A 19,005-nucleotide genomic window follows, 5' to 3' on the forward strand; every position below is an offset into this window, starting at 1 on the left:
CTATAACCACCTGGCAAGTAGTTAGCATCAGTAAATGTTTCCCTGATGAAATGCTTATTTTCTTAACATCCAAACTCTGGTTCCTGGGCTGCAATTTCCTGCTAAGGAAGTCAAAGGCCTGTAAATTGCCCCCAAAATTGAAGTACCACTTCAATGAAAGAGGAGCCTTTTCTTCCTTTTTTGTTTTTCAGATGGAGTCTCACTCTGTTGCCCATGCTGGAGTGCAGTGGCGTGGTCTCAGCTCACTGCAACTTCCACTTCCAAGGTTCAAGCGGTTTTTCGCGATTCTTCTGCCTCAGCCTCCCGAGTAGCTGGGATTACAGGTGCCCCCCACCATGCCCAGCTCATTTTTGTATTTTTAGTAGAGAATGGCGTTTCACCATTCTGGCCAGGCTGGTCTTGAACTCCTGACCCACATGATTCGCCCACCTTGGCCTCCTAAAGCGCTGGTATTACAAGTGTGAGGCACCATGTCCAGCTGAGAAGCCTTTTCTATGTATCCTTCATGAATGATTTCCAGAGTTGCTCTACAAAGCTGAGGGAAGCAAGTGTAGGGAGAAGCATTGAAGCTGTGAGATGTACCTGAACTTGGTGCTGAGTTAATGCAGAGAGCTTTGGCAAAAGCCTCTGTTTCCCCCTAAGATTTGGTGTTTACTCCTATTCAAGTTGTAAAGAACATCCAAGGCAACCAGACAGGGTGACAGAGCACAGCTACACTCCCCCTCATAAAAACACATCCTTTGCTTCTCATGGAGCAAAAGCTCAGGAAGAAAGCCCAACATTAGATGACATCATGCCTTCCGGATCAGAGACCAGAGGTTTTAGGTTATTAGCCTTTCTACTGCTTTTTAAATCAGTAATATTGAAGGGCTTTTGTTTGTTTGTTTTTAAAAACTCTGTCCTTGGAATCCAACCACTAGAATACTAATGAAAGAGAAATAGGCAAACAGGCATTTTGTGCTCCATCCCTTGAAAGGGGGTGCATACCTTGTGCAGCATTATTTCTGCAACTTGAAAATCCATAAAGAAAATCCTCAATTTATCAATTCATTGTATGTTTTTGAGAAATTAACAAAAATTATTCTCAAAAACAGACTTACCCTTTAATCTATATTCTAGCTCTTTTCACGTCATTAAAAAAAAATAAAACTTTGATATTTCACATTACTGCCAGCCAGCAGACTAAGTGACACAGTACAGAAACATGTCTCTTTTCCTTATCAGTCATAAATGCTGTTCAATGCGTGTCCTTCCTAAACTGCTTTGTTCACGGCTTCCCGTGGCAAGAAAATGTTTATCATGTATACGTGAATTCTGTTTTTCATCTCGACTTGTTTTTCAAGAAAGACTATTTATGTATGCATCTCTGAGGAGATACAAGGATGCAATGCTTTCAATTTTCACATAAAATGACTTCATAAAAATAATCAATCTGCCTTAAAAATGTAATGATTATGATGGATAATTCAAGCATCACACGAGGCCTGTCTCAGCCTCCTGGCTTTAAATATCATCTAAACGCTGAGACTCCCAGATTGATATTTCTAGTTGGGGCTTTTCCCTTGAACACCAGATTAGTATACTTAGTATATTCAACTTCTTATTTAATACCTCTATTAAATCAAACTCCTGAACTCTCTTTCCCACCCTACTCAACCCACAATCCAAACTCTGTTCTATTGTTAGCCTTCCATCCCAGTAAATGGCCAATGCATTCCCGGCTGCTCAGGCCAAAAGTCCTTTACCTCTTTTCTTGCCTCCTTTCTCTTACATCCTTTACCCAACCCATCAACAAATACTGTCCTCTACTTGTAAAGTATATATCTGGCTATTTCTTGCCCCTTGCACCAATGCCAACCTAGTCAAATTACCATCATGGGTAGCCTGGTTAATTAACAGACTTCTAAAGCTCTTCCTGCTTCAGAAACCTTGACTTCAGTCAATTCTCCACTGACAGCCAGAGTGATTCTTCTACAACTTAAGGTAGATCACGTGATACCTCTGCTCAAAATAACACAATTTCTTTCTTCATTGTATACTGACAGACATTGGTTATTTTTAAATTTGGGCCTCTAATGAACAATGCTACCAAGGCCTGTTCTTGGTTATGCATAATGTATAATTAGCAAAGTGATACAAACCTTTCTGAACTGAATGTCTTACCTTTTATATTCTAAGCTACAGAACTTCACAGGAAAGGACAACTTCTTTCTCATTATTTCATGCTACTAAATACACTCACAAAATAACCAAATTTCCAAGTTAAGAAACTTGGTTTGCATAACACAGCTGGTCATTGAGAAAGCACTAATCAACAGAAATGTTGAAGACCAACCTAAAGTATTTAGTGACACTGATGATAGTACAGATGTCTTCCAAATGCTGACATAAGCCAAATCCTCAATATTCACTCAGCATCTACCATATGCCAGCACCATGCTGGGTGCTAGGGATTCAGTGATGAATAATAATAATAATAATAAAAAGCTGCCTTTTCCACCTCATTCTCATTGAGTTCTCTAAGCTCTCACTGAGCTTCCAATTAGGCTCTATGCAATGGAAGTCACCACAAGCTCCAAGATACCCTGGATGACGACGAGGAATACAACAGACTCAGCTTCCGATTTCTACCGTGGGTTAGAGTAGCTACTCACTGTGCACCTGAGCTATTTTAGCAGTGAGACCTATGAGACTTCTTGCCCATCTGGTCTTAGTTTAAAGTGCTGACTGGCCAAGGAGAGGATAGCCAACTCTATCAATGTGGTAAGTTCCTTTTTCAGCCACCCTAATGGTAGCTCCTGCCTCTTGGCCCCTCAGATTCCTCCTCGATTCAGGTGCCGGTAGGACCTATCCAAACGAAGTCAATCATATCCCTCTCACATAAAACCCTTCAATGGATCCTCATGACTAATGAAATAAAGTGCTAACCCTCTGTGGCCTGGCCCAGTTGCCTGCCTTACTTGGGGCCTCTTCTCTCACTATTTTTTATTTTCTTTATCAGCAACACCAGATCCTTGTAGTTCCTATCACTCACAATGCTGCTTCCTAACTCCAGGTTGCTCATGTGTTTCCTTCTGCTGAGAACAGCCCCATTCACTGTTTGATCATTTTAGACTCAACTAAGAGGGTGTCCCCTCCACCAGAAAGCCTTCCCTGGCTACTCCTACACAAGCATACAGCTAACTCTCCCAACCCTGGGGCTTCACCTTGGAACTCCCGTGATACCCAACACAAGCCCCTCTCATGGCACTCACCTCTCTATCTGCACAAGCAACAGACTCTTCCACTAAACTTTGAGTTCTCAGAACTCTTAACACTAGTATATTATCAAACACATAGGAGGAGCTTAATAAAGGCCTCATTACCACTTGCACACCTGTCCCCTAAAACAGGGGTCCCCAGCCCCCAGGCCATGGACCAGTACCATTCCTTGGCCTGTTAGGAACCCAGCCGCACAGCAGAAGGTGAGTGGCAAGCGGGTGAGTGTTACTGTCTGAACTCCACCTCCTGTCAGATTAGCAGCGGCACTGGATTCTCATAGGAGCGTGAACCCTACTGTGAACTGCACATGCGAGGGATCTAGGTTGCACGCTCCTTATGAGAATTGAATGCCCTAATGGCTGATGATCTGAGGTGGAACAGTTCATTCTGAAACATCCCCCCCACCTACCCTTGTCCGTGGAACAATTGTCTTCCATGGAACTGATCCCCGGTGCCAAAAATGTTGGGGACTGCTGCCCTAAAAGAGGGCCAACAAGTAACAGCCTACCAGCTACATCCAGTCTGCCACCTATTTTTGTAAGGCCTGTGGGCCAAGAAAGGCTTTTATATTTGTAAATTCTTAGACAAAATTTTAAAGGAGTAATATTTTGTGACATGTAAAAATTATATAAAATTCAAATTTCAGTGTCCACAAAGTTTTATTGAAAGATAACTACATTCATTCATTGACCTAATGTCTATGCCTGCTTTTGCACTATAAGGACAGAGTGGTGTGGTTGGAACAGAGATTATATGGCCCCCAAAGCCTGCGATATATACTATCGAACCATTCACAGAGAGAGTTTTCCACTCCTGCTCTCCAACTTCCATTCCCTTGCCTATTACTCTCCTGGTCATCTCACTTCAAGGGCACTTTGAACTTGCATTGGAAATGCAACAGAAGTTCAAATTAAAGAGAGTGGAAATGACTGAAAGTGACTCGAGGTGGGAGGTCGATCTTCAGCTGTAAACAGAAAATGTTGCTCAGCTGGGCCAGGTAAGGACATAATGAGCTTGGATGAACTCGTTTGCTACTCAATGGTACTTTATCATTTGGGACGACTATTAAAAAGGATAAATAATAACATAATTCAACCTCACAAATACATGGGAAAAATCTGAGACTCTTGTAGAATTCTAAAGTCTCAAGCCTCTAGGCCCAGAAAAAGGAACTGTGTATAGAGACAGGCTACCTTTCTTTACTCCTTTTTTTGTTTTGTTTTGTTTTCTTGTTTGTTTTTGAGAGAGAGAATCTCGCTTTGTTGCCCAGGCTGGAGTGCAGTGGTGCAATCTTGGCTCACTGCAACCTCCGCCTCCCGGGTTCAAGAGATTCTCATGCCTCAGCCTCCCAAGCAGCTGGGATTACAGGTGTGCGCCACCACACCTGGTTAATTTTTGTATTTTTAGTAGAGACAGGGTTTCACCATGTTGGCCAGGCTGGTCTCGAACTCCTGACCTCAGGTGATTCACCTGCCTCGGCCTCCCAAAGTGCTGGGATTACAGGCATGAACCACCATGCCCAGTCCTTTACTCATGTTTTTAGTTAATTTCAATTAACTAAATAAAAAATTGTTTGCACCAAACTAATAGGCAAATGATACATATCAGCTCATTTGGCTTTTGTTATTTTGGTTAAAGCAGATTTAATGAACTTAATTAAGTGGAAGACTCACGTGCTAAGAAACTGGGCTGCACCAAAGAGCTTTGATTGTACGGAGCCATCAAGGCACAGGCTCATCACAGTAGAAAAAAGAAAGGGACTGGGTTTATTTTTCAAATGTTTATTTGACATCTTTCTCCAAACACAATTTCCTTCAGCATCATTTCTTAAGCACTGATTTGAGTACCAAGAAAAGAAGCTGAGACAAGGTGAGTAAATCACAGTCTTTTCTCCGAACTCACAGTCTAGTGAAGGAGAGAGTCATGAAACCAGAGTTACCATTCCATTTGAGAAGGACAGAGCTAAAGGTGAGTACAGAGCAGTACATAGAAGAGGATTAACGATACATCTGGGAGAGAGACAATAAAGCCTCCACGACAAAGATAGCCCTGAACTTGAGTTTTAAATGAAGAAAAGGATAGCAAGAGAGAAAGGAAAGGAACAGCAAGCCATCTAGGGAGCAACTGGTAGCTAAGTATCACTAGAGCATGAAGTACAGGTCCCAGAGGGATGAGAAGGCAATGGGAAGTGGTAAATCGACTTTTTAAAAAGATTAACCTGAGGAAGGCTCCAACAAAGGAATATGTTAATATGTTCAAAATCCAAGCCCTCTGAGGGCTGAGAATCTAATAGGTAAAAGCAAAGATAAGAAATAATTTCTTATATCTTCCTTACATATTACTCTGAGAATACATATCCCTATTCCTAAAGGGAAAGTATTTTGTTGGCAGAATGGAGATCAGACCTTGCATCAAACGGACCTATCAATGTTTGTTTGAAAACCGCTACCCCACTATTGCGAACACAGAACTACATCATCTCATTAGCATAATCTCAGCACTAAAGGTTTATCAGCCCAATGAAATGGCTGAATTGTAATTGCCGAATAATAACTTAAAATGATCTGGCTAGTCTCTTTAAGAATTAGCAAGTAGGAGAAACTTTAACTCCAAAGGAAAGCTTTCTCAACAACTTGGATCAAGTAAAATGGAAACTCAGAGATGAATGAACACTTCTGATCATCATCTACACAGCAAGACAGCAGTGCTCTGCTCTCTGACACAGTCAGCTGCACTGAAAACTGAGCACAGGTTGCTGATATCTCAGTCTTGCTACAAAAAGTCTCTAATTGCCTCACTGGGTTCCCTTTGTCCATTTCTCTCTCAGCATTAGACAACAAGCATTTCACACTGAATCATCCCTACTGCTAAAACCTGCTTACATGGTCCTGATTATTTTTTAGACCGCTCTCTAATTATTTAAACATAATAATTAGTGCTGTGGCTAGAACTTTCCTACTGTCTACCTCAAATATAAATCAGATACCCAGTAGTGCTTATCTTGCAATATTATTTTGCAAGTAAGGTACAATTTCGAGTTTTTCTTCTTCTGTTTCTCAGCATCCGACCCCCTCCAGCTGCGCTTGAAAAATCCATCACTTAGTTGGTGGCACCCAGCTCTGAAATGTGCCTGCTCATTCCTTGGTTCTGTGCTCCATCACTGGGGTCCACTGGATCCAACACATCCTGATAAGTTAATCATTGTGAATGTGCAAGTACAGAAAGGCTGGATGGCCACTCCCAGGAAACAAAATCTCAATTAAACCTTCCGTGTGAAGAATGCACATCCACTCTTCACACTCCAGCACATCTGAGTCTCCTGGCAACCCTAGAGAAGAAAGAATGTTTTTAACTTCTCAAATGAGACAGCATAGAATTGCTTCTTTCAGGTAGGTTCTGGATATGAAACTGTTTTATAAAAATGAAAATCCTAAACAGCCTCAAAGGGAGGAAAATAAAATGGGGGAAAAATAATTCATAAAATGTTACCATTCATTTGCAGTACAAGACCAACAATTGGTGTTTGCAACATCTTTTGCAAAGTCAAATTGAAGTTGGATGAGAACTGTTAGTAACCCTTGAACCTCCATGCTAATTTAAAGGATAGAACTTGTCACTCTGGGTGAATAATCTAAAATGTCAGCCAGCAGTCACTCTTGGACTTACATGGAAATTCATTAGTTCCAACAGACAGCAGTGTTAATGGAGAAGGTAATTGCACTCACTGGGTGGTTTGTTTGCGTGTGTCCACAGAAGGAGATACTAATTCGAACCAATCTAAGCCCACTTAATTCTTAGAAGTAGAAGTGTAAACTACTGAAGCATCACAGAAAGAAATTATTTGTGCAAAATATGGCTGAAATGAAACAGTATCATGATTCATTGTTTTTCTGAATATTCATGACAATAGCTATAATATTTCAAAAAAGATCTGAATGTCTAAATCATTGCAAATGTAACTTTCTGATTCAAACTGACTTGAATTTGCTTTCTGAATAGAAGCAAAGCAGCTCCAAAAGAGAACCGTTACATCTGCATGAAAACTTCATGGTATCAAGAACACTGCTACTGGCATGTCACATCTCCAATTCAAATGCTGGCTTCAGATTCCTACCGAACAATATAGAGGATCAGGACCTTCATTTTGCAGAATGCAGAAAAGATGACCTTTTAAGCCTAAACTAGCATTTGGGAGTATAACAGCAAGCATAAAGGAATCTGTTTTCTAAGGAGAACACACCTCAAGACTGAGAAAAGGGCTGGGATGGGCATTCATGTTGGATTTGAACAGCAAATGCTCAAATCTGAGACATACATTCAACTGTACAAACAAAATTCCTGTTCAAAGTCAGCTATGAATAAGCCACTTGGCTGTGTTAGCGCCGCCCCAATTAATGCAGCTAAATAATGGATTAACATCCTTCAAGTACTTCTAAACCACAATGAAACTACAAAAATCATGAAACAGGAGCAAGGTGGCTGTAGTGAACACAAATTGTTGGTGCAGCTTGCCTTTCATCTTTTCTAATAATTATATTTATTTCCTGTAGTTTGAGGGTTACAGGCCCCACACATTCTACACCCTCTCATTTGGGCAATGAGAAAAGTCTTAACAGACTCTTCCTTCAAACTTTAACCAGAGTTGGTGAGAAAGATCTTTCATCTTTTGGGACTTTGAGCTCTGAGACAGATGAAAGGCTAGAGCCACATGGACAAAGCTTGCTAGAAGAAGTCTTCACAGAGGGATGGAGAGAGCTCTGATGATACAATGAACTCATGGACCCAACAGGTGCTGCAGCAATAGTCAAAGTTAGCTCCTCAGATTTCTCAGTTCATGAACTTTTTAAAAGCAAGTTTGAATTTTGGGGGATTGTCATTTGTAAAAGCACTGGCCACAATCTAAGGCAAATACTCAGGAAGAGGGGCGATGTAGGACAAGGATGATGCCTTTTAAGGCAGAAGTCACTGGTCCATGTTCTCTTGTGATTTGCAGTGTACCATAGTGAAACTACGCCTATCTGTCCTCTTCATGTAGTACCACCAACCAGAACAGGGCAGAGGGAAAAACAGCAGGAAGTTTATGCAAATAGCAGAAGCATCATACTACCACTATCTATTAACAACTAGGTCAAAGAATCAGACACTAGCAATCACAAAAAAGCAAGAAAGGATGACACTGGATCCAAGGATGTGGAAAAAGGGTTGGTTCAGATACCTAGCAAATAAGGATGGCCTTCAGCCCAGTGCATTGCCTACCCAACTGAGATATCCTTCACATAGTTGTTTCACTCCCTGTCTTGTCTGCTGGGTTTCAGTGGAGTTGAGCATCACTCTCTCACCTGGTGAAGGTGAGACACCAAAGGCTTTTGTTGTTGTTTCTTTAGGAAACCTTAATTCCACTTTCTTATCTTCACAGTTTTCTTTTCCTTTTTTCCTTCCTCCCCTCCCTCCCTCTTATCTGTCCTTCCTCATATAAGGTTTATAGTGTTAAAGACTGATCATATCTTCCTACAAACTTCTCAGAAAGAAAACCAGGCCCAGTTCTTATAACCTGCCATTGTGTGCACTGATTCCTAACCTTTAATCAAGTTCGAGCCTCTTCCCTCACTCCCCACCACTCTTTCTTTTCTCTCTTTTGAGCTGCAATTCATCAACTGGCTTTTTTCAAAGAGAATTCGCTATGTGTATTTCATCGCTTCAAGCCTCTTCAAATTAATCTTATTGCCACAGGAAGAGTGCTTGCTTTACTCCAGAACATTCTTAAAACTATTAAGTGAACTCCTGAAACAGACAGGTTTATAACAGAAATGCTGGCAAACCAGAATTACAGTGAGGTGAACATGTCAATAAAGTGTCTCCTGATGAAATACTGAAAGATAAATGCACGGTACCTTACAAAGTCCAACAAACAATTCAAATGGTATTGCTTCTTGGGAGTCAAAACAAAAAGCACGTCTACCAAAAAAAGAAGGCAGTGGGTTTGCATGACAAGACTGGCCATTATCTCCATAGGAACAAAGCTGGAAAATACAAGTACAAGCGCTGAATCCACTGCTGTCTGCGAAACAAAACTCCCTAGAATTTTTAATCTTGTTGTAAGACCCTTAAGTAGGTCAAAGCAAGCTTAGAAAATTTTGATAGCAAGAAAAATGTGATGGGTGACAATGTGTATATCATCTTGGAGGAAAAGTCAGTATTTTGTTATTCTGACCCAACCTCAACTGCATTAACATTATGAAATATTTAGGAAGAGAACGGACAAAAATATCTACTCAAACACAGAAACTAAAAAAGTTCTGTGCCATCTTCAACTAAAATATTTGATAACTAATTAGGTATAAGGTGCTGCTTATTTTAAATTGGAAATCCGAAGTGCATGGCTATCAACTACAAATTAAATTAAGAAGTTATTTATACAAATAAATGGATTAGATTTTTAGGAAAACCTTTCATATATCACTATAATGATGTTTCACATAAATGCTCTCCTTGGCTTCCATTTCTGAGGTTGCTTGCTTTATTTTAAAAAAGGGCCTTTTTGTATTTTGGTATTTGTTGTAAGGAACCAATGAAGGATCTATCTTATTGTGAATTCCTCCCTACACAACAATGTGTTGCAGTCAGATTCCCATGCATGATGTGAACACCATATAGAACAGCAAGAAGTTGCTGAAAAGTAGGCCAGATTTTATTTCCAGCCATATCATTGTGATTCTATGTTGTTTATCTTTGTTGGCTCATTTTCCCCAAAGCCACAAACTTGCCTTAAAAAGGTGGAGGGATAGGAAAGAGGTGAAAATAAATGTACTACCTTTTATTCTAGCTTGGAATTAGCATTTAAGCATCCACTGAATAATTTTCTCTAACATATTTTACTTTCTATGAAAAAAAAAAGACATTCTAATCTCTGAGGAAAGAAAAAATTATCTTTTTACAACATTCCTAAAGGGGAAAAGAGACATTAAAGTGCTAATTAATTTAGCTCACAAATGTAAATAAAATAAAGCTCATTGTAATAACTTCTGACTTCAGTCACTAAATATGTCTGTTTATTAAACAATCTAGTAAGAGATACAGTATATTTTAAAATTTCCAATTTTTATACTGCACATATTTCTGAAAAGCTCAATATAAAGCAAATAATTCCAAGTGAAATACAATATGCAGACAGATACATCATAATCTAAAAATAGGCCAAGCTTCTTCATTGTTCTAGAGTAGAAAAAAAGATAGGCTAACGAAAACAAATATAAAAATAATCATTTTTCTTGCTATTACCTACTGCTTGAGGCTTAAAGAAGAGAAAGGTGAAAAAGCATAAAACTTCAAATTTATGTGGATTTTTGAATACTCCCAACCCCACTACAAAAAGCAAAATAAAACCAAGCAAAAATCCCTCTTCAGGGAGAGTAGCAGTAAATGCCTTTTATTCTAAAAGCACATGCTACATCCTGCTAATGAATTCAGCAATACTTTTTAAGGTGTGCCCTAAATTACTTTCTGAATTTTATTTGCAATGATTCCTCACTTTCATTCAAAACTCAAACCTTACCCTCTTTTACGCTGTATCACTTGCTTTCCTGACCTTTTCAGTTAGGACTGTGCTTACGTTTCTTGACTTCATGGGTTATGACTGCTTAACCAGCTTTCACGGACACAAAATTATTAAAACAGTTCTGCTAAGGACATGGATGGAGACAGCCAGCACTAGTTTTCCAACATTCACACTCATTGCCTCAAGTAACACAATCCTTGGAAATCTGAGCCACTACATCCCTGTTGAAGAATCATAATCTTCTTTATTCTTAAAGAAACAAGTCTTAAGAGAACTAGTAAGTTCAACATAAAAACCACATCACCATTAATGTTTCCGTGTGAAATATAGTGCTCAACTTGAAGCAATACCTAGAAATGAGTTCTCAAATGATAGCATCTAAACTTACAAATCCTGCAAGAAAGGAGCACATTTTCAATTCATGGGCTAATCTATTGTGCTTTTGATTGCGTTTTGGCTCTCAGCTCTCTCAAACCTAATATTTTCACTTGCACACTCATATGGGAAATACAGAGAGAGCTGTTCATGTGTGCATTTTGAGGGCAGGATGGAAGGAGAAAGAAGCAATATACAAGGCTAAATCATCTGACTGACTGAGATAACCACAGTTTTACAATGAACCAGGTAATCATAGTGGAATCAAACACGATTCCTGAATCTGCTTCTTCAAATGGCTAATAAAAAAATTTTTAATATCTTTTTAAAGGAACTAAGCAAGAAAATGACACTAACTATATGCTATTTTTTGAAAAGTGGCAGGTGGAGGAAAGGAATAAAACTCTAGCATGGCTCTGAACCTGGCCCGTGTCCTCTGCCCCACACATGGTAATGAGGAAAAAGGATCAGCTGACTAAACCCTGAACATCCTCACTTAAATTCTCTAAACTGGAGAAGTTGAATTGGAATTGAAAGTTATAAAGAAAGAAACAATCCTTGAGACTAGACTCTTGTACGTACCAAGGCACCCTGACCACATTCCAAGATACTAAGCAGAGTTGGAGTCAAGCTGAACCATGCATGGCTGCATGGAGTGGGCAGGAGCCTGGGGTATTCAAACAATTTTGGCCAGATGCGGTGGCTCACGCTTGTAATCCCACACTTTGGAAGGCCAAGTCGGGTGGATCACTTGAGGCCAGGAGTTTGAGACCAGCCTGGGCATCAGGGTGAAACCCCATCCCTACAAAAACACAAAAATTAGCTGGGTGTGGTGGCATGCACCTGTAATCCCAGCTACTCAGGAGGCTGAGGCAGAAGAACTGCTTGAACTCAGGAGGCAGAGGTTGCAGTGGGCCAAGATCTTGCCATTTCACTCCAGCCTGGGAGACAGAAAAAATGACTCAGTCTCAAAAAAAAAAAAAAAACAACAACTTAAAGGGGAAAAATGGGGTAACCAGCCATCTTTTTATGCTCTGGACTGAGGAAGTTTCTCATGATGTGGGACTTTGCATGCCTCATCTGGGAAAGTCCTGGACACACGGAGATGGTCAACCCAGACCCAGGACCCCTAAATGTACTCCATTCCAGCTGAGTTCTCCCTGCCCTCACGCCCTTGGATTAAAAGCACTGCATTAAAGCTAATAGCCAGCCCTTAAATGGCAGGTGGGGATTTGGAAGACAAATTCGTCCCAGATAAAGTAGAAATAGGATCAAGTGAACTCACTTCTGCGTGGTCAGAGCACACAGATGATGTGGAGAGTGGCCTCCACTATGTGTGAGCGAGATGAAATGAGGACAATTATAAAAATATACTACAAAAAGAAAAAAAAATCTAGCATGCAAAGACATATGTAAACTAAGACCATAAGAAACATAACCCCAGAAACATAAGACTTTCGGTGAATGTGTCACATGCTATAAAAACTTCATAAAACTATGAATTCTATAAAACAAGGACCCAAAGACTAGAAGATAGAACAAAAGACCAAAAGGGAAGACTGTAGAAATCAGGAAATGCATGGAAGACAGAACAATAGTATTATGCAGTTCATAAACAAACTAGAAGTAGCAAGGGGCAGAGGAAGTGAAAATCTAATTAATGGCATGGAGTAGAGAGATAATCCCACTGAGTGCAGCAGGAGAGACAAAGAAATTAAAGGAAGGAGAGAGAATGTAATACATGAAGAGTTGAGATAAACAAACATAAAGATGATTGTTGTTCTGCACACAGAAGTGTTCATATTAAAAAACAAAACAAAACCAGTCACTACAGAAAATTACAACACTCATGTAAAAAAAGCTCTCCAGAATAAAGGAAGAAGTCGATGTGCAGATCAAAAGGGCATTCCTATACCAGCAAAAAATTTAAATATAATTTTTAAAAACCCGAGCTATAACTTGAATGAGTTTTTGAACATAAGAAAGAAATGTTCTTTGATCTGGGATCTTAAAAGAATAAAAAAACTTCAAGTATCAAATATAAAAAGGAAGTTATCTACTAGAGGGAGAAAGACAAGACAAACAGGCTGACCACAGATATCTTCACAATAATATTCAGTGTCAGAAGACCCATGTCTTTAAAAAAGGAAACAGGTATGACCCAAGAATATTAAATCCAGCTCATCTGCAATTCGAGCATAAAAACAAAAGGCAGGCATCTGTAAACATGTAAAAACTCAGGAAATAGCACATCCATGAGTCTTTCCTTAGAATAAACAAACCAAAAAAAAAAAAGACTTTACAATGAAAATTTGGATAAACAAGAAATGAATAAAAATAAATAATCAGACATGGAAAAACTGTGGCAAAAGGATTAATGGTGAGCACAGAATCCATTTAAATATAGAACTAAGACTAAACAACTGGGGCATTATGACTGCAGATCAGAGAATGAATGTTGTGAAACCTGAAAAAAGAAAAAAATAACACAAGCAACATAGGAAGAGGTGAGAGAAAGCACAAGTGTGTTAATCTTCTCTGGTTTCATAACAGGGAGACAATATGTAATATCTAAAATGTCTAAATTTTGTTTGCTTTTAAATTTTTTATGTTGAGATGTACAAAACAAAGGGTACGGATCTTAGGGTGTACAGTGTGATGGGTTCTGACAAATATATATACACAGACAATTCCCAACTTACAGTGGTCTTAGAGGATTTCTTTTTTTGTTTGTTTGTTTGTTTTTCCCCAGAGACAGAGTGTCGCTCCATCGCCCAGGCTGGAGTGCAATGGCATGATCTCTACCCACTGCAACCTCCACCACCCGGGTTCAAACGATTCACCTGCCTCAGCCTCCCAAGTCACTGGGATTACAGGCGCCCACCACCACACCCAGCTAATTTTTGTATTTTTAGTAGAGAAGGGGTTTCACTATGTTGGCCAGGCTGGTCTCGTACTCCTGACCTCAGGTGATCCACCCGCCTTTGCCTCCCATAGTGCTGGGATTACAAGCGTGAGCCACCGTGCCCTGCCTGACAGGATTTTTTAACTTTACATGATGTGAAAGCAATACACACTGACAGTAGAAACCATACTTCAAATTTCGAATTTTGAACTTTTCCCAAGCTAGTGACATATGGTATGATGCTCTCCTGTGATGCTGGACAGTGGAGGCAAGCCATTCTGTTTTTCACTTTCGGCACAGTATTCAATAAATTACATGAGATATTCAACACTTTATTATAAAATAGGCTTTGTGTTAGATGATTTTGTCCAGCTGTAGGTCAATGTAAGTTTTCTGAGCATGTTTAAGGCAGGCTAGGCTACGATAAGATGTTCAGTAAGTTAGGTATATTAAATACATTTTCAACTCAAGATATTTTTACTGTACGATGGGTTTATCAGCCTGTAACTCCATTGTCAGTCGAGAAGCATCTGCAAACTGTAGCTGTTTAACCAATGTCCCAACTAGGATATAGAACGTTACCGTCATCCCAGAAACTTCCTTTTTGCACCTTTCCAGGTAATCTTCCTCCCGTTCATCTCATAGGCAACCACTGTTCTGATTTCTATGACCACAGAAAAGTTTTGGCTGTTCTTGAATATTATATAAATGGACTCAGACAATAGATACTCTATTATGCCTGCCTTCTTTTGCTCAATATAATGTGAAATATATCCATGTCATTGTGTATATTAATAGTCCTTTTAAAATTTATTATTCCATTACATGACTATACAGTCTGTTTATATAATTTCTAAGTATTCATGATTAGGAATAAATCTGAACACTCTTGCACTTTTTTGTGAACATAGGTTTTCATTTCTTTTGAATAAATACCAGCAGAATTACGAGATCATTAGATGGGGTAAATTTAATTTTATGAGAGATATTCTCTCATAGGGTCTATATCATTTTACATTTCCACCAGGACTGTATGAAAGTTCCAGTTCCTCCATATCCTCATATAAACCTTATATTTTTAGTAGTTTTAATTTCAGCCATTCTAAAGGTTATAATACCATTATGGCTCCAACCTTCTAATTTTTTATGATAAAATTAATCAGAAGTTAAAAGGTCATCCAGTTTCATTTTATTAAATGTAAAGGTTTAAACTTTAAAATAGCATGGACAGCATGTTAGTATTGTTATAAAATTATTCATGCCTGTCTACCTATACATTCATTCATCCTTCTATCCGTATATTTGAATAGGCTGATATTCCCCAAATCATAACATTTTATATCTGTCAAGTAAGATTTGGAGGTGCTTTGTAACTGTCTTCTTTATATTTTTCTATGTTACTTGGATTTTATAAAATGAGTACATCTCATTTTTTAAAAATATGTAAAGCCATTATTTGTTGTTTGGGGGATTAGGAAGCCATAAAGCCACATAAATGTGCACAGAGGAAAAAATACGGAGTTGAGGTCAAAGTGCTTTTGAAGAATTAATTAGCAGGCATATCAACAGGTCATCTCTATTTTGGAGACTTCTGAGTCCTCCAAATCTTTTTAGGGAGGAGCAATGAAAGCAGCTGAGTGGTGACAAATACTAATGACACCCTGCCACATAATTGGATCAGGGCTGAAGATCAATATGCCAAGTGAGGTCAAGAATGGTCTGGAGGTGACAGTACTGTCACTCTTGTGCCACCACTGGCTGTGGAGCTTCAACTGCACCCAGGACAGGCTACCCCCTTAGTGTCATTAAGTGTGTGTCTTAACAACCAACAAAAGCGGGTCACATTTCTCCTCCAAGTGACCAAAGTAACAAAAAAAATAAAATGCTAGGAGAAGTGAGATAATTCTCAAAGAAGTCAAACTCTGGTTCTAGGGAAAGAACATAACCTTTGAAGCCAACTAGAGCTGATTTAAATCCTTGTTCTTTAGTCACCAACTGTAATGTTTGGTGGCTACAAGCTAGATCATGTCTATTCCAACTCGACAGGAACTCTTTTAGAAAGGCAACATATTAGACCAATGTTGCTATCTTCTAGGCCTAGGAAATAGTGCATACCAGCAAATTTATCCATGGAAGTGTTCATGTTCACTTTATGCTGCTCCTTTGCTTCTGAGAGGTAGTCTAGTTTTTTCACAGTACAAAGTGAATAACAGGAAAGGGACTTAGATGGAGGAGGCAGAACAGAGAAGCCATGAGTGTTAACATTCTCTTACCATGATATATTATATTGTTTCCGGCTCAGTGAATCTCCGAGATCCCCCAGAATCATCATCCATATTTCAACACACACTTCAAATGCATTCCACACTTAAGTGATGTCGGAATTGTCTGCAACTTTTACATTATTATTTCAATGAAAAGATGTTTACTGATTACCTACAGTGGAAGGAACCCTGCCACAATTCCTGTTGATAACATTGAATTACCAAGCACTTACTGTGATATGTAGAAAATGGAAGGTTTTCAAGAGGATTTCATTGGGGGGGGGACTTAAAGATGCATAAATCTAGTTATAAACTGTCATTTTTCCACTTTTTCCCTTAAGTAATTGCCTACTTGAAGTCTTCTGTTTTTGTTGTTGTTGTTGTTGTTTTTATAAATTATACCTATCCTTAAACTAACCTCGGAATGATAAATGTAGGAAAGCCTTATCTTTCTGAAGGATTTTCTGACTCTCAAACTGCTGACCACTTGCCCCCAGAGCCAGCTTTACCTAGGTATATGGGTTACAGTAGAGTCACAGACATCTCCTGTTTGGACAGAACTGTGTTTAAAAACAATTATAACTACTGCCAACATTTAAGAATTAGAAGTTTTTGTCAAAAAAAAATTTAATTTCAGCTTTTCCCAAAAAATCAGAGAACCTAGTTACTCCAGGTCTTTATTTCCCATGTTAATAACTTAGTTTGAGTTAAATAACACCTGATCCCTTAGATGGAGAACACAGTCTCAAATTATTCCTATAACTTTCACCCAGACCTCTACACTCCTGCTTGGCCTCAGTTAGCATTTAAGTTTTCAGACCTTACCATACAACACATTTATTCTATTGTGATTGCCTTATTCATACTGCTATTTTTACTAATAAAATGTAAGTGGTTTGGGGCCCAGACTTATAACTTACCTGGCACGTAACCCACTACCTGGGAAAATAGACTCTCTCTATATGTATACTGACCCAATTTTAAGTGAGGTCAAAATGCTTTAGAGAAAATTTAATGAAACTGATATTAAACAACAAAAAGCAATTAAATGGAAATTCTTCAACAAGATTCTCAAGCAGTAGAGATTAAATTTCTAGTTTCTGTACTACGAAATCTTACCTTCTAACTCATCAGAATTCTAAAGAGAAACCTCTTCTTATTTAAGTGATACAAACGGGAAATTCTACCACATGTAGACACTGTACTTTGGTTTCAAAATGTACAATAATAATGGCTTAATTAAATAACTCACTGTGCTTCATACAGAAGAAATACTAGACAGCATTAAGAAGGATGTTGTAGAAGAAAATTTAACCACATGAAAAATTGATCAAGAAGTATCATTTGCCAAGGCACCGTGAACCAACATAGACATTTGAATAGATAGTTGTGGAGGCACACTGTGAACCAACACAGACATTTCAATAAATACACAGATGCTAAGGTATGGTGAACCAACACACACAGCTCAAAAAATAGGTAGACGATGAGCCACGGTAAACCAACACACACATTTCAGTAAGTACAGAAGATGCCAAGGCACAGTGAACCTACAAATACATTTCAATAAATAGATTCATTATTAGGCACAGTGACTCAAGACACATTTCAATAAATAGGTAGATGCTAAGGCAGAGTGAACCAAAAAAAACTATCATTAAATGAAAGGAGCAGATTCTAAAACAGTTCATGCAGTATTACTCCATTAAAAAATGTATATGTAATTACATTGTGCATTAAATTTGTGCATATGTATATGTTTATGAACATGCATTTAAAAAGCCAAAATATATGCAATGTCTAAAAAGACTTTAAAAAGTCTAAGTATATGCAATGTCTAAAGTAGTTATCTCTGGATGATGGATTTAGAGGTAATTTTCTTTTACATTTTTGACAAATGATCAAATATAATTTTTTGGTAAGACAATGATAACATATACCAGCTCAGGCTCAGATGCAGCTCTGAGTTGAGATGTCTGATGAACTATTTTTCTTGGGTTTAACAGGGAAATACTGTTGAACACTACTAACAAAAATCCTTCTGGAGTCTCAAATACGCATCTATTGTGACAGGAAGGTCACAGAATGCCCAATTATCATAATTCTTTTCAGGAGAGGTGAGACCCTGAGGTGTAGCTGTCAGAGTAGATAAGAATATACAATTATGAAGTTAAAAATGTATTTCCTCTGACCTCAAGGAAATAGGGGAGAGAAGAAAATGGGGTCATGGTATATTTCCATATTAGCCAACATTTTAATCAAATCACAACCTTTAACAGATTTTAAGTATAACAATATGCTGTAATTCAATGTATATGAATACACAACAAATTTCAGATGAAGGTTGGTGGGGTCTTTGACAAACTCACCATTCCATGGATAAAAAACAATTTCAAAAATGCTGGAAGTTAATTATGCCAAATCATATAATTACCGTGTAACAATAAACCTGGGCATAAAATCCACATCTTCAGATTCCAAACCCAATACCATTTCTACTCTACCCATCTGCTTCTTGTTCCATTTCACCATGGGGGTAACACAGGATTGAAAAAGACTTTTTAGTAAGTGGTTCCTGTTCTGCTATTAACTTACATTTTGGAAAAGATACTTCCCACTTATGAGTTTCCTTTTCTCATCAATAA

The 19,005-nt window shown here is 38.5% G+C and overlaps 1 protein-coding gene across 3 annotated transcripts in view; it reads right to left on the minus strand.

The window, feature by feature from the left end:
• Positions 1-19,005, minus strand: part of DOCK4 (dedicator of cytokinesis 4) — a 475,993-nt gene that overhangs the window by 294,343 nt on the left and 162,645 nt on the right. The gene's annotated exons all lie outside the window — the stretch shown is intronic.

The sequence above is a fragment of the Hylobates moloch genome, unplaced genomic scaffold, assembly GCF_009828535.3.
Source record: "Hylobates moloch isolate HMO894 unplaced genomic scaffold, HMol_V3 SCAFFOLD_1, whole genome shotgun sequence".
Taxonomy (NCBI): Eukaryota; Metazoa; Chordata; class Mammalia; order Primates; family Hylobatidae; genus Hylobates; species Hylobates moloch.